At 38.4% G+C, this 16594-nt stretch overlaps 1 protein-coding gene across 3 annotated transcripts in view; it reads left to right on the top strand.

The window, feature by feature from the left end:
- Positions 1 to 7069: 7069 nt before the first annotated feature.
- The window catches only part of LEPR (leptin receptor), a 104032-nt gene continuing 94507 nt past the window's right edge, over positions 7070 to 16594 (top strand). For 2 of the 3 annotated variants that reach the window (XM_073788729.1, XM_073788722.1), the window contains exons 1-2: positions 7072 to 7351; positions 7664 to 7708. The gene's annotated coding sequence lies outside the window, so the exon portion shown is untranslated. Of the gene's footprint in view, positions 7352 to 7663; positions 7709 to 16594 lie in introns of all 3 variants that reach the window. The other variant, XM_073788730.1, reaches the window with a different exon arrangement.

The raw sequence follows: 16594 nt of genomic DNA, 5'->3' as shown, positions 1-16594 counted from the left end.
TCTCTTTAATTCCAAGCTGGTAGTGTTTCTACTGGTATAAAATTGTCAAGAATCTGTGAGGTCTCCTGCATATGTTATAGGAATTCACTCCAGAAGAACAGAGGCTTGTCTATAGATGTTCCCCAGATAATCCCATCTCTATATTGGAGCTTTGAGGGGAGCTATGAGTCAATCTCTCCAGAGAGATTTGTGGGACTGAATACTCTGATTTATTAATCTTTCTGAAGTATTAGCCAAAGGTTGACCAGCCACATTCTTGGCTTTTTCTCTGCAGAATGCTTTCCTGGTAGTGAATCTCTTAATTTTTGTGGTTTTTTTTTGAAACTGGATAAGCTGAGAACTTCTCAAATCAAGTCTTGGTTCCATTTTTTTTTTTTTTTTTTTTTTTGGTAGGTGGGTCTCTCACTGTTGTGGCCTCTCCCGTTGCGGAGCACAGGCTCCGGACGTGCAGGCTCAGCAGCCATGGCTCACGGGCCCAGCCGCTCTGCGGCATGTGGGATCCTCCTGGACCGGGGCACGAACCCGTGTCCCCAGTATCGGCAGGTGGACTCTCAACCACTGCGCCACGAGGGAAGCCCCCTGGTTCCTTTTTGTTTGAGTTCTTTCCTCAAGTTGGACAGCCACATGTAAATCAATGAAGTTAGAACACACCCTCACATCATATACAAAAATAAACTCAAGATGGCTTAAAGACTTAAACATAAGACATGACACCATAAAACTCCTAGAAGAGATCACAGGCAAAACATTCTCTGGCATAAATTGTACCAATGATTTCTTAGGTCAGTCTCCCAAGGCAATAGAAATAAAAACAAAAATAAACAAACGGGACCTAATCAAACTTAAAAGCTTTTGCACAGCAAAGGAAACCATAAACAAAATGAAAAGACAACCTACAGACTGGGAGAAAATATTTGTAAGCAATGTGACTGACAAGGGCCTAATTTCCAAAATATACAAACAGCTCATACGACTCAACAACAAAAAGGAAAACAAACAACCCAATCAAAAAATGGGAAAAAGGCCTAAATAGACATTTCTCAAAGAAGAAACACAAATGGCCAAGAGGCACATGAAAAGATGCTCCACATCACTAATTATTAGAGAAATGCAGATCAAAACTACAGTGAGGTATTACCTCACACCGGTCAGAATGGCTATCATTAAAAACTCTACAAATAGCAAATGCTGGAGAGGGTGTGGAGAAAAGGGGAACCTCCTACATTGTTGGTGGGAATGTAAGTTGGCGCAGCCATTATGGAAAACAGTAAGGAGGTTCCTCAGAAAACTAAAAATAGAATTATCGTACGATCCAGCAATCCCACTCCTGGGCATATATCCAGACAAAACTGTAATCCAAAAAGATACATGCACCCCTATGTTCATAGCAACATTATTCACAATAGCCAAGACATGGAAACAATGTTAATGTCCATTAACAGATGAATGGATAAAGAAGATGTGGTACATATATACAACGGAATACTACCCAGCCATAAAAAAGAACAAAGTAATGCATTTGCAGCAACATGGATGCAGCTAGAGATTATCACACTAAGTGAAGTAAGTCAGAAAGAGAAAGACACATACCATGTGATATCCTTTATATGTGGAACCTAAAATATGACACAAATGAACCTATTTACGAAACAGAAACAGACTCATGGACATAGAGAACATTCTTGTGGTTACCAATGGGGAGGGGATTGGGGGAGGATGGAGTGGGAGGTTGGCGTTAGTAGATGTAAGCTATTATATATGGAATGGATAAACAACAAGGTCCTACTTTATAGCATAGAGAACTATCTTCACTATCCTATGATAAACCATAATGGAAAAGAATGTTAAAAAAAGAAGGTATATAAATGTATAACTGAATCACTTTGCTGTACAGCAGAAATTAACACATTATAAATCAACTATACTTCAATAAAATAAAAAAAGAGTTCTTTTCTCAATTCAGCTCTTTCTTTCTGCAATTTACTATAGGCAGTAAGAAAAAGCCAGGATGCATATTCAACACTTTGCTTGGAAAGCTCCTCAGTTGTATGTCCAATTTCATTGTATACAAGTTCTATTTTCCACATAACTGCAGGACACAATTCTGCTAAGTTTTCAGCCACTGTGTAAAAAGGATCCCCCTTCTTCAAATTTCCAATTACAAATTCCTCACTTCCTTCTTAGTCTTTACCAGCAGTCACTTTAACGTCCATATTTCTACCAACAGTCTATAAGTGATGATTTAGCTACTCTCTAAGGTGATATATGTTTTTTTCTGTCATTTTCCTCACTTCCTTTTGAGTTATCGCTAGCAGAGTTGTTATCATTCATGTTTCTACTCACAGCTTTTTTAAGGCAAGATAGGTTTTTTCCATCATATTCCTTGAAATTCCTCCAGTTTCCGCCCACTGCCCAATTCCAAAGCCATGTCTACATTTTCAGTCTTTTTAATAGCAGCACACTGCTTCCAGTTACCAAAATTTGTTAGGGTTCAGCTAGAGAAGCAGAAACAGTAGAAGATACATAGTAAGATATTTATTGCAAAGCTCATGTGGTTGCAGGGCCTGGCTAGGCAAGTCCAAAATCCATAGAGCAGACTGCCAGGAACAGCAAGCTAGAACTCTTGGTCATGGTCTGAAGCTTCTGAAGCTTCTGTCCACAGGTGGAAGTTTTTCTTCAAAAGGGAAGCCTCAGCTCTGCTTTTATGGCCTTTCAACTGACTGAACCAGGACCATCTTGATTATTTAAGGTAACCTGTCTTACTTAAAGTCAACTGATTATGGACTTTAAACACATCTACAAAATATCTTCGTGGCAACACCTACATTAGAGTTTGATTGCGTAACTGGGGACTGTAGCCTTGCCAAGTTGACACATAAAGAAACCATTACAGTATACTGTATATACTGTATACACATACACCTAGTAATTTTCATTTGGATATTCATGCTTTAAAAGGATTTATTCTCAGAGATATTTTAAGGATAAAATAAAACAATTCTACCTTATTAGCTTGTTGTACGTAATACTTCTTCAATTGGCAGTTGTATAAGCTGCCAATTATTTCTCCATGAGGATTTAGAAGTTTGATGTCCATTACATATAAATTTCTTTTTGTTGGCAATGGCATTAGTGGTATTTAAGTAGTCTGTTGTCCTACTGGGGACTAGCAGTACTGACATCACCTGGATGCTTATTAGAAATATAGACTCCAGGGTCTCACCCCAGCACTCCTACAGTAGAGTCTGTGTTTTAAATATCCCAAGTTTGATTCGGTTGTACATTGAAGTTTGAGAAGCACTAGTCTACTGCAATGGCTTAGTTTCTTCACTGTCATCCCTGGCTCTAGGCTTATCTTCTACCTTTTCCGCCATACTTAACACACCCGGGATGTGCTTTCCTTCCTACAAAACTGAAAACATAGTTCCTAAGTCTAAAAGTTTCCAACATTTCATCATGCATAACAGTTAAAGTCCAGATGACCTTAAAAATCCACATGACCTTCAAAGTTCTTCCTATTAGACTTCTAAGTACTTTTCCAGGTATACTTTTCTGAACATACCCTAAGGTCTCACTATACGGCTTGAATTTCCCTAAGGTACCATGCCTTTCCTCCTCTGTGCCTTTCTTTCCACACTCTGTTCCCCTGCATGGAGTGCCCTATACCAACCTGGTTGAACTCTGGGAATCCTCACTTTACTCTTTTTGGGAATAAAGGACACATGCTCTTTATCTTGGTAATTGTACCTGATACACAATAGATATTGATTATCTATTAAGGGCAAAATAAATTATCAACGTGCAACAATGTACCAAAATGTTTTCCAGAGATGTTTGAAGACTAAATGAGATGAATAACAAGCAAGCATAATAGAGTACTAGGTAATAAGTACCATTCCAAAGGCATAGTGGCTATCTCATTACTTCTGATGACATTTCAGAGAGGTGGTTATTATCATCTCCATTTTACAAAAAAGGAAGCTGAGACAGAAAGAGGGTAAGGAACTTATTCAATGTCTCATAATATGTGTGCATAGAAACTTAGGCAATCAGATTCCAGAGCCCACGTGCTTGACTCTATGGCCTCCAATGCATATAAAAGCATTTTTCAAAGTCCTTGTAAATGTAAAATTCTAAGATTTGTGTGGTAATCAGACACATAATCAATAGTCACAATTGTCATTTCTTTAAAAATAACTTTCTATGAAACATTTAGAACACCATAAAAAGGGTGAAGTGCCAACTGTTTCAATTAAAACTATGTTCAGTTCACAGCAAAACTTTTTGAGTGTCTACTCTAGTGGATACGTATCTGTGCTTCTTTGCCCACTGCTCCTTCAGTAAGATCACCCTAATTTTATTTTGAGGTACCACTTTTCCCCCACTGTAAGTTATTTGGTTAGAGTGAGATCAATTCTCTTCCCATTTCTTGTTTTCCAGGAGTGCACAGGTGACTCACACCTGTACGGTCATCATATTCGAAGTTACTGGCCACCATGACTGATTCAGAGATGGGCTCATGACCCAAGTAAGTCCATGAGTGGGACTCAGTTTAGTAGATATTAACATATTGGTTGATGGTTTATAATTGTACGAGTAGAAGAGTAAGAAGGAAACTCAAAGAGGAAAGAGGTGAACGAGGAGAGAGTGGAGTCATTGAGATCATTGTTTGTAAAGAGTTTCAAGAAGTAATGCATCGATATAATGAAATTAATAGTTGAAACGATCAACCAAAATACTTGGACAAAATATTTTATTCACTTTCAGTAACCATAACTTCAGTTATGATTGATTGTTCCCAGCAGGATTTGTATCTGTGTAAATAGGCACATATTGATTTTTTTAAAAAAGAGAAGATAGGTGATCTCATTATTTTCTTTTTTAAATCAAAGGTTTCCTTTTAGGGATTTTTCCTTCACTCAGGAAAATACTGAATGAGTCACGGTGTTAATCTGTTTTGCTCTAATGAATCTTATCTTCTTATTATGGAGATGTTTTTCAGTGTGGTGATAATTGCCTAGTTGATTGATAGTGATTTATTTGTACTCATCTCTACATTCAATAACGCTTTATCAAGTTTCAGGTATGCATCAGACACTGTGCCAGAGGAAATGAGTTTCAAATGTGTCCCATAACCTAGAATGTAAGCTGCATAGGAGCCCATGACTCAGAGCCTGGTGCCTAGCAGACATTCAGTATTAGATCATACTATCAGAAATCCATACATATGGATGTGGAGTGTATTTCTGTATTAATTTAACAATGGTAGCTTCTGGCAAGCTATGCTTGGCCTTCAAATATTTCCTATGACTCAGATATGAATTAAAGGCTTGAGCCTCTGTACTTCTTTTCCTTATTACAGTTACTCCTCATAAGCCCAGGTTTAATGACACATTTTTAGAAGTTCACAATAAAATCATTAATTGTGCTTAGTATCAGTACAATTTTGAATAGTGGTCCTGGAATGGCACCCTGATTCCACAGTAGGCAATGATTTTGGCCCCTATTAGTTTACTAGCTTTAGTGGGTTGAATGGTGGCTTCTTCCCAAAATATGTCCACATCCTAAACTCTAGAATCTGTGAATGTGACCTTATTTGGAAAAGGGGTCTTTGCAGATTTAATTAGTAAGGATTTCGAGCTGAGATCACCCTGGATTACCTGGATGGTTTCCAATTCCAATGACAAATGTCTTTAAAGGAGACAGAAGAGAAGAAGACACAGACACAGAGAGGAAGGCCATGTGAAGATGGAGGCAGAGGTTGGAGAGATTTAGCCATAAGCCGATGGAGTCCTGGAGCCGCCAGAAGCTGAATGAGGCAAGGAAGGATTGTCTCCTAGGCCTTGGGGAAGTCTATGGACCTGACGACATCTCGCCTTTGGACTTCTGGCCTCCAGAATAGTGAACAAATATATTTCTCTTGTATTAATTGTTGAGCCTGTGGTCATTTGTTAAGGCAACCCTAGAAAACTCATACGCTAGTTCATAGCAACTATCTAATTAAGGATTCTCTTGGGTTGTTTTATTTCACAATAATTTGAGGAAGTCAGTATTTCTACTCCAATTCTTATTTTCATCCAGTGAAGACATTTGTCTCCATTAAAGTGACACTGACCCTGGGACAATATTCCTCTGGGGGATAAGTTCCGTTTACAAAGCTCCACAGGTTGGCCAAGTGTCTGGGTCAGGGAGCAGGGAGACATTGCTTCTGGCTCTACCCATCTCTGGGCTAAGTTCTTTCTGTGTCTCTGATGCTTCTTCCTATGAGGATGTTAGGCAAGTTCCGTTGAAAATTAACCATCCACCCAATCCAGAGTACTCTACTCCCCTTTATTCTTTCTTCCTCACTCTGTTGGTTTCTTTCATATCATCCATCACAACTGGTAATTATATGAATACTTGCTTGTCATAACTCCAAGTTCAAGGCACATAATAATTGCAACCTAGCATATTGTGTGGCACTCAGTAGGGCCTCAACAAAAATGTATTAATGAATAAATCAGTGAGTGAACATTTTGAGTGGAGAGCAAGAAAATGATTATTACTTTGGGGTCAGAATCAGACTGTTCAAGGACGGATTTTTTTTTTTTTTTTTAACTTACTACGTCAAACGCCATTGAATTTCAAGATTGAAAAGAATCATGACTTCCTGACAAATACGACCAAAATGCTTGGCTGAAACATTCTCGGTGACAGGAAACTCACTACCTCACTACTTCTGGTCTTTTCCATTTCGCTTTCCTTTCCCACTCCTCCCGCTTTTTACAATCTTTATTGCAGCATTTTGCACACCTGATGCACAGAGGCCTGTTAGTCTGTAAGTGGGAGGGACAGAGGGAACCCCAGGGCCCAGTCCAGGGCCTGAGACCCCCGGGCTCAGAGTGGGCGCGCGGTAGCTGACAGTTGGGTAAGGTAGCGGCGCCACCTTTCTGCCGAGTTCGCCTCGAGTCTCGGCTTCCCTGCGGGCAGAGGGTCCTTCTCTCCGGACTCCTCGCTTTTCCTCCCCCAGGCCCGGCGCCACGCGCAGCCGCATCCCCGCCGCCGCCCCCGTCACCTGCGCGCCAGCCCTGACGGCTCGGGGGCCACTCCTGCCGCCCCGGGAGCGGTGGCGGAGGGCGCGGGGCGCGCGGGCGGCGACCCGACCTTTCCTCCCTTCTCTCCCCCAACTCCCGCCTCTCCCTCCGCTCCCCCTCAGCTCCTCCTTCCACACTCCGCTGCCTCCTCTCTCTTGACAGCTGCCCGGCACCTTCGGCAGGGAGTTTGGAGCCGCCCCACCGCAGAGCCTACAGCCGGCCGAGCCCCCGCGCCGCCGCCATCTCTGCCTCCGCCTGGGTGGGACCTGGGCCTCGAGGTGGGACCCAACTCTCTCTCTCTCCTCTACCCGCTTCTGCCACCTCTTCCGTCTCCCGGCCACGCGAGGAGCCGGGCGCCGGGGCGCGCGTGGCTGGCCGGAGCCCGCTGGCCAAGTGGGGACCGGGAGGCCGGGGCGGGTCAGCCGGCGCCACCGGAGGGGCCCGCGCCATGGGGGAGGGGCGGCGGGGGCTCTCGTTCCCCCGGGGCAAGGCGCATCGGGGCGCGCGCCCGAGGGCAGCCAGCCCAGCCTGGGCGCGCACCTGCCGGGCGCCCCAGAAAGGACGTGCCACCTGGCCAACTTCTTTTCCAGGTCTCCTTCCTACTTTGGAAACTGAAGGGACTGCGACGGAAACCAGTAAGCCCTGGGGCCCGGAGGAAGGATTTGTTGGTTTGGATGACAAAAGGAAAAAAAATGTGCTCTAGGAATGGTTTAGCCCGGAGCTTCTGTTTCCACCATCTCCGGCTTTCCCCAAGCAAATTAATAAAACAAAACAAAAACAACAAAACCCAATCCCAACCAAAGCACTTATTTAAAGGGACTTGTAGGGATGTGAAAAAGAGACCCAACCGAGGAATCATTTTGGAAACCCCAGGTAGGATGAGGCCATTTGAGAAAGTGGGAATTTGGGGGTGTTATTTCTAGGACTTGGGTTTGCAAGCAGAAGAGGAGACTGGCTCTTGTAAGCCTGAGGGAGTTCCTTATATTGAGGGACTGCCTGGAGTGTCCTCTGTTAACTTTCATTTCCTTAAGTATTAAAGTATGTTGAAACAAATAGCTCTTTCAGAGCTCTGGACTTGGAGTCAGAACATCTGGCTTTTGGTATGATTTGCCATTTATGGTGACAGCTGTGGTTAGTTTAATTTCTTTGGGCCTCAGTTTCCTCATCTGTCAAGTTCTGAGGGCCTTTTAATAATATCTAAGATGTTTCCCAACTTAAAAATTTATAATTCTTTAACTTTTTAACATGTTACAAACATTGCTAGATTCATAATTTCATGAAATTTTAAAAATCTATACTGATCTTGGGATTTTTGTTCATATGCATTTAAGACTTATGATTTTAGGGTTTTCCAACCAAAACTTAAAGAGAAAAACACTTATAAAAGAGCTCAGAAATATGTAGTTTATATGTAAATATTTAGATCATCTCTGAGTCTAGCTTGAAGAATCATGTTCAACTTGAAGTTAATATTTGCAACACTGCAACAAAAACATGTGGCTTTAGTATAAGTACTTATGCACTTTCAGTATTGTATGTTTGGAGGAAATAAAAATTGTTTTGGAGGAAAACAAAAATTGCACCTTTCCTATCAATTTCTGCTCTTGAACAGTGTTACTTTTTAGCATGAAGTTGTGTGCAGGATATTAAAAAAATGGTTTCAGACCACTTTAGAGCCTCTCTGAAATTAAGTTCAGTAGCAGAGGTGCCAATTTTAGTAATGCATTTTAGTTGTCTTGGGATGAATCCTAGAAAAATAGCAGAGTTAACTAAACAGATAAACCAGAAATTAGGAATTGACACACAGACACACACAAAGTTGTACAAGAAGTGTGTACTATAAAGTGTCAGCGAGATTTTTATTTCCTTTTGATAAAAAACAACAAACAACTGTTGACTTGTTTTAGCAGACAGAATGTTAGAATAGCTTTTGTTGTTCCTTGTAATTCAAAATTATTTGAGACTTAGTCATCAGTAGTTGGGATAGGTTTAGAAGTGTCTCTGGCTCTTTTTGGTGGCTTTGATCTGAAATAAAACAATGTGTTCCCACCTAGCATGTGCTTTGTATTCCATTTGGAAGAGTGGTATAGATTTGAAGTACTCTTTTATGAACACATTTAAATTTATTTTCATTGCCTTTTCACCTTTGGACTGGAAGTGTCATCAGTTATTCAGGCATTTGTCTTCCATGATAGACTCTGGTGACGTAGATGATCATCTCCTTTGAAAGAGATGCCCAGAATGTTAAAGAAATTGGTTGTTGAATGAACAGAGAGTAGTAGAACTCAAATATCCCGGCTTCTAGTCGCTTGTTGGAAAACAACTGAAAACAGTGGATGGATCTGCGCATGGTCCAACTCATTCATGGCTTGGGAGAGCCATCATGGTTGGCAGAAGCTCTATTCCTCTTTTGTAATGAACTTAGCGAGAAAAAAACAGTGTGTCTTCGCAGTTAGATCACTATTATATAACGAAAAGGTTTGTGTTTGTGAAGTGCAGTATCCCAAGGGGGTCTTAGAAATAAAACTTAAAAAATATCCAGAAAAAGAAAAGAAATGCCTTGGCAGATATTGCACTGCATTTTTCCTGCTGAGAGCCAAACACATACTAAAAAACATGTCCTGTGGAGTTAAAAATGAAGAAAAGGGCTTACAGTCTGCCCTAATTCTTCTGAGATTTTTATGTGATTTACAAATTCCACTTTTAATTAAATCAGAAAGGCACAAGTGTTCGCCTCCTGGCCAGACCTAGTACATATAAACTTTTGGAGTTTCAGTTCAAATTTGGTCTGCTTATAATTTGAAATATTCCTCCTCAAATATTTTTTAAAACTTCTGTTAACTCCGTAGTGATATTACCTGTTGTCTTTTCATACACATCATCTTATTAATCTTTAAATTTTTTGAACTATGACATATACAGGGAGAAGAGTACATAAAACAAATGTACTGGTTGACAAATAATATAGCAAATCATTATAACAGATAATTACAAGGCAAATACCCATTATTTACCATACAAGTAAGAGAACATGCCAATACCCAGAAACCTCTTGCTTGTTCCTTCCTAATCACAATTTTCCTTTTACTTAAAAAAATTATACGAATATAGGAGGCACTCTTTCATAGATTCTTTTGCTTAACATTATGCTTATGAGACTAAGCCATATCCTCTCCATTTGAAAGCATAAACTTTTAAAAAGAGATGTCTATATTCCCTATCATTGATTCATTTCTTCACATTCTCTCTTAAACCTATTTCTATCACTCTTCTGTTTTCAGTACTCTGCCAAAACTATTCCTGTCACTGTCACTGGTGACATCACCTCTCCCAAATCCAGTAGTCAGTTGTCACCTTTGATCTTACTTCACCTGTTGGTAGCATTGTCACAGTTATCACTCTCTGCTCCTTGTAATATTTCTTTGTTGACCTCCAGGACACCATGTACTCTTTTTGATTTTTCCTTCTTCTTCACTAGCCATTGCTTTCTGTCCCCTTTGCTGATCTCTCTTCTGCTCTCAGAGGTTTTAACCTTAGAATATCTTAAGCTGTGGTCCTTGCGAGCTCATTCCTTTCTACGCTCTTTGATGATTTCATGCAATCTCTACATTTGTACACTGATGCCTCCAAAATGATAGCTCAAGCTTTGAGTTATCTCCTTGAACTTCAGACCTCTATGTCCACCTGCCTGCTCAACATTTCCATTTGAATGTCCAGTAGACATCTCCAGTTCAGCATGCTCCAAATGGAATCTTCATCTTGCCCAAGCCCACTCTATCTGCAGCCTTCCCTACCTTCATCCTTCACGTTGCTCATGCCCCAAAACTTGGAGTCATCTTTGATATCTCCCATTCCCTCATACCTTAGATGTCATGTGTCAGGAAGTCCTCTTTGCTCTATCTTCAAAATAATTCCTGAATATAATTACTTTCATCACCTGCATGGCTGCCATCCTAGTCTGAGCTGACACCATCTCCCACGTGGACTATTGCAAGAACCTCCTAACTGGTCTCCCCATTTTCATTCTTTTCCCTCCATAATCCAGTCTCAAAATTGCAATTAGAGCTCTTTTCTTGCAACATATGTCAGATCATGTCACTGTTTTCCTCCAAAATCTCCAGTGCCTTTCCAGTTCATACAGAGTAAAGTCTTAAAGGACCCAAATCCTTAGAATTACCTATAAGGTGCTACGTGTTTTTTTCTCTCCCATTTACCTATCTGATCTCATTTCTTGCTGTTTTTCTCATTCACTCAGTTCCAGCTACACTGGTCTCCTTGGTATTCTTTGAGTATATCGGGGACCATCTTTGCTCTGGCTGGAACACTCTTCTCCCAGATACCACAGGACTTACTCTGTTACTTTCACTTCTTTTAAATCTTTGTTCAGTTGTCTCCTTTTCAATGAAGGCTACTCTGATTATCACATTTAAAATTGTACATCTTACCTTGCAAAACACTTTCCCCTTTCCTTTGCTTTTCCGCATGTACTTACTACCTTTAAAAATACTGTATGACTTAATCATTTTTCCTGTCTCATTTCTATTAGAATGCAAACTCCATGAGGGTGGATTTTTTTTTCCTGTTTTGCTCCAAAATAGGGCCTAGTACCTGAAATAGAGCCAAGCGTATAAGGGGAGCTCAGTAATTTTTTTTGATGATTGAATGCTGTTGCTGACAGTGGATGTTGTTTGTTTGTTTTCATTACTGGATATATTTTATTATATGAATATAATACCTTTATTTTTTACTCATTCTGTTTCAGGATATTTGGGTCATTTCTGTCCTTCTCTCCTTCCCTCCCTCCCTTTTTCCTTTCTTCCTTCTTCTTCCCTCCCTCCCTTCCTTCCTCCCTCCCTCCTTCTGTCCCTTTCTTTCTTTCACTACCATAAATAAACCACCTATGATTCTTCTTCTACAAATGCCTTGGTGCTTAGATGCAGGAGTTTCTTTAGAGTATAAAACTGCTAGTCAAATTACTAGAACACAGGGCTTGCAGATATCAGCTTTATTAGATAATGCCACACTTTTCCAGCATGGTTCCACCAATTTATATTCCTACTTTCATTCCTCTACATCCCTGCCAAAATTTAGTATTATCATGACCTTTAATTTTTGCCCATCTGGTAGGTATGTATTATATCATTACTGTTTGTTTCCTCAATTACTAGTGAGATCGAGCCTAGTATCTGTAAAAATAGGCTAGGTTATGCTGCGGTAACAGATTATCCCCAAATCTCATTGACTTAATGCAATAAAGGTTTATTTTTCATTCAAGAAAAGTTTCCTCTGGATTAAGGCAACTTTCCAGGGCAACTATTGTCAGGTCTAAATTCAGGGAACCTCCATCATTCTGTAGCTCTACAATCTGGAACACAGGACTTTCCCAGTTGGTATAGTATGGGAAAATAAAGTGGGGGTAATCATGAACTAGCTTTAAATGCCTCCATCTGGAAGTGACATGAATGATTTACACTCATACTTTAGATGCAAAAGAAGTCATATGGTATGCCTAACTTCAAGGAGGTGGGGAAGGTTAACCTCTGTTCTAAAAGAAAAAATAAATCTGAGAATACTGGTGAGCAGCAATGTATTAGTTACCCACTTCTGTGTAACAAGTTACCCCCAAATTTAGTGGCTTAAAACAACAAATACTGTTTTCAAATATCAAGAGTTGATAATATGTTGGGTCTGTTTTGGGGCTCTGTATTTGTTCCTTTGACCTCTTTCTGTAATTACTACAGGTTTAAATTGTCTTGCTATCTGGTAGGTAGGGGAGTAAATCCTCCCACTTGGTGCAATTTTTTCAGGAGTGCTATAGCATTCCTTGGCCCTTTACCTTTCCATATACATTTTTTCAATCAGTTTGTCAAGTTCTAAAAAATTTGTTAGGAATTTAATGGAGATTCTATTGAGATTGTTTTGAGTCTATAAACAATTAAAAGGAAATTGATACCTTGTAAATATTCAGTTCTAGAATCCATGACTGTCTCTTAATATATTTAGGTCTTCTCTAATATGATAAATGTAAATATAGTCTCATTTTTCCCTTAGGAGTCCTTGAACATCTTCTTGTTTGATTTATTCACAGGAACTGCATATTTTTGAAGTTATTTTAAATGAATCTTTTCAAAAAATTCATTGTGTTTCTGTTACTGCCATAGAGAGATAAACTTGACCTTTAAAAGTATTTTAAAAATAATAGCTTTATTGGACTATAATTCACATATCATAAAATTCATCCTTTTATAGTGTACAAATCACTGGTTTTCAGTACGTTAACAGAGTTATATAACCATCACCACTATCTAATTTTAGAGCATTTTTGTCACTCCCAAAAGAAACCCCATACCCCTTGGCATTCACTCCCCATGCCCCCTCTTCCGATCCCTGGAAACCACTGATGTACTTTCTGTGTCTAAGGATTTGCCTATTCTGGACATTCTGGACGAATAAAATCATGGGGACTTTAGTGAACAGATTCTTTCACTTAGCATGTTTTTAAGGTTTATCCATGCTGTATCATGGATCAGTACTTCATTCTTTTTATGGCCAAATAATATTCCGTTATATGGATATATCACGTTTTATTCATTCATTCGTTAGTTGATGGACATTTGGGTAGTTTTCACTTTTTGGCTATTATGAATAGTGCTGCTACCAACATTTGCATACAAGTTTTTGTGTGAATGTATGTTTTCATCTCTTTTGGGTATATACCTGGGAGTAGAATTGTTCAGTCATATGTAACATTATGTTTAACATTTGAAAATCTGCCAAACTATTTTCCAAAGCAGTTTTCATCATTTTACATTCCCACCAGCAAGGTACAAGGGTTCCAATTTCTCCACCTCCTTGTCAAAATTTGTTACAGTTCAGAACCTTGATTAAGCTATCATAGTGGATGTGAAGTGATACTCATTATGGTTTTGATTTGCATTTTCTGATGACTGATGATATTGAGCACCTTTTCATGTGCTTATTGACCATTTATATATCTTTTTTTTGAGAAATGTTCTTTGCTTATTTTTAATTGGATTGTTTGTCTTTTTATTGTTGTGTTGTGAGAGTTCTTCATATAGTGTACAATCGCTTTTAAGATACAGGATTTCAAATATTTTCTCCCATTCTGTGAGTTTTCTCACTTTTTTGATGGTATCCTTTGAAGCCCAAGGGTTTTAACTTTGTCTAGTTTATCTATTTTTATACTTAATTTCAGTCTAAGAAGCCATTACCTAATTCAGGGTTGCAGAGCTTCATTTCTGTGTTTTACTTATAAGAATATTAGAGTTTTAGCTTTTATGTTTAGGTTTTTGATTACTTTGAATATATGGAATGAAGGAAAGGACCAATTTCATTCTTTCACATTTGGGTATCTACTTGTCCCACCACCATTTGTTGAAAAGACCATTCTTTCCCCATATCTAAGTGTCTTGTCAAAAATCATTTTGCCAAAAATGTAAAGGTTTACTTCTGGAATCTCAACTCTGTTCCAATGACCTATACTTCTATCTTTATACCAGGTACCACACTGTCTTGATTACTGTAGCTTTGAAGCAAGTTTTGAAATCAGAAGTGAATCCTCCAAATTTGTTCTTCTTTTTCAGTATTGTTTTAGCTATTCCCTTGCATATATCAATACATATGAATTTTAGAATCAGCTTGTCAATATATATACAAAATGTAGCTATAAACTTGAAGGGATTGCATTGAATCAATTTGGGAAATATTACAATCTTAATAAAATTGTTTTTCAGTCTATGAACGTGGGATGTTTTTCCATTTATTTAGGTATTCTTTAATTTCTTTCAGTGATGTTTTATAGCATTCAGTGTACAAATAATTGCATTTCTTTTGTTGAAAATATTCCTGAGTATTTTATTATTTCTGATGCTATAGGAAATGGAATTATGTTTTAATTGTATTTCAGATTGTTCATTGCTCATGCACAGAAATAGAAGTGATTTGTGTACATTGATCTTGTATTCTGCAACCTTGCAGAACTTACTTATTAGGTGCAATATAGTTTTTGTGAATTCCTTATTATTTTCTACATACAAGATCATGTAGTCTGAGAATAGAGATAGTTTTACTTCTTTGTTTCTAATCTGGATGCCTTCTATTTCTTTTTCTTGCTCAATTGCCCTGGCTAAAACCTCTAGTTGAATAGAAAGTGCAGGTGAATAACTTTGTCTTGTTCCTGATCTTAGCAGGGAAGCAGCCAGTCTTTCACCATTAAGTATGATGTTAGCTATGGGTTATTCATATGCTATTCCTAGTTGAATGTTTTTGTCATGAAATGGCATTGGAATTTGTCCAACCCTTTTTCTATGGACATGTCATGTCTTTTATTCTATTATTATGATTGATTGATTTTCACATTTTAAATCAAACTTGCATTCCTGAGGTAAATCATATTTGGTCATAGTGTATAATCCTTTTTATACATTGCTGGATTTGGTTTGCTAGTATTTTTGCATCTATATTCATAAAGGATTTTGGTCAGTAGTTTTCTTTTATTGTGATGTCTTTGTCTGGTTTTGGTATCAGAGTAATACTGGCTTCATATAATAAGTTGGGAAGGGTTTAAAATGCTTGGTTTTAGGTAGTTATATTTTCTACCAGCAATCTTGCTAAGTTTTGTAATTAAGTTAAACAGCTTACATATAGATACTTCGGGATTTTCCACTTTTCTTGTCATTCATGAATAATGACAGTTTTGTTTCTTCCTTTATATTCCTTAAACCTTTTCCACTTCTCTTTCTGCCTTGCCTAGGACCTCAGGTATAATGTTGATTTGAAGTGCTCACAGGTGAAGTCATGTCACATTAAGAATGATGTTTCTTTCTTTGAATTTCCTCTCAGTACTGCTTTATCTGCATGAAATAATTTAAGTTTTGAGATGCTTTTTTCACTATCATCAGTTTAAAATATATTATATCTTTTTTGCCCAGTGGCTTACTTTTTTTCTTAATGTCCTAGTATATGGCATTTGTGTAGTTATATTTTTGCTATTTTTTCTGTTTTAAAAACACCGTGGACAGAGAACATGGTCTGTATGATTTTAGTCCTTTGGATTTGTTTGTAACATACCTTATGGCTTTGTACGTGGTCAGTTTTTGTAAATGCCCCATTGGTGATTAAAAATAATATGCAGTCTACAGTTTGGGGGAGAAGAGTTCAATCTATGTCAAATTTGTTAATGTTTTTGTTCCAGTATCATTTGTTAGTATTATTTCAATCTCATATATCCTCATGTATTTGTGTCTGCTGTTCTATTCATTCTTTAGGAGAGTGTATTAAAATTTTCTACCATATATGTGGATATCTGTCTTTTTCCTTGTGGTACTCTGAATTTTCACCATATACCTTTCAAAGCTACATTATAATAAATATATGTTATTTTGAGGTTATACTACATGTACACATTTAAAATTATTATGTATTCCTGCTGAATGGATGCTTTCATTAATTTGGAGTGATTCTCGAGTTATATTTCTGTTTTTGTAGGGTTTTATTAAAGG

This window comes from Tursiops truncatus, chromosome 1, assembly GCF_011762595.2.
Source record: "Tursiops truncatus isolate mTurTru1 chromosome 1, mTurTru1.mat.Y, whole genome shotgun sequence".
Lineage (NCBI taxonomy): Eukaryota > Metazoa > Chordata > Mammalia > Artiodactyla > Delphinidae > Tursiops > Tursiops truncatus.
Note: the sequence above shows the minus strand (reverse complement) of the source record. Positions and strands in the feature narration are given on the sequence as shown.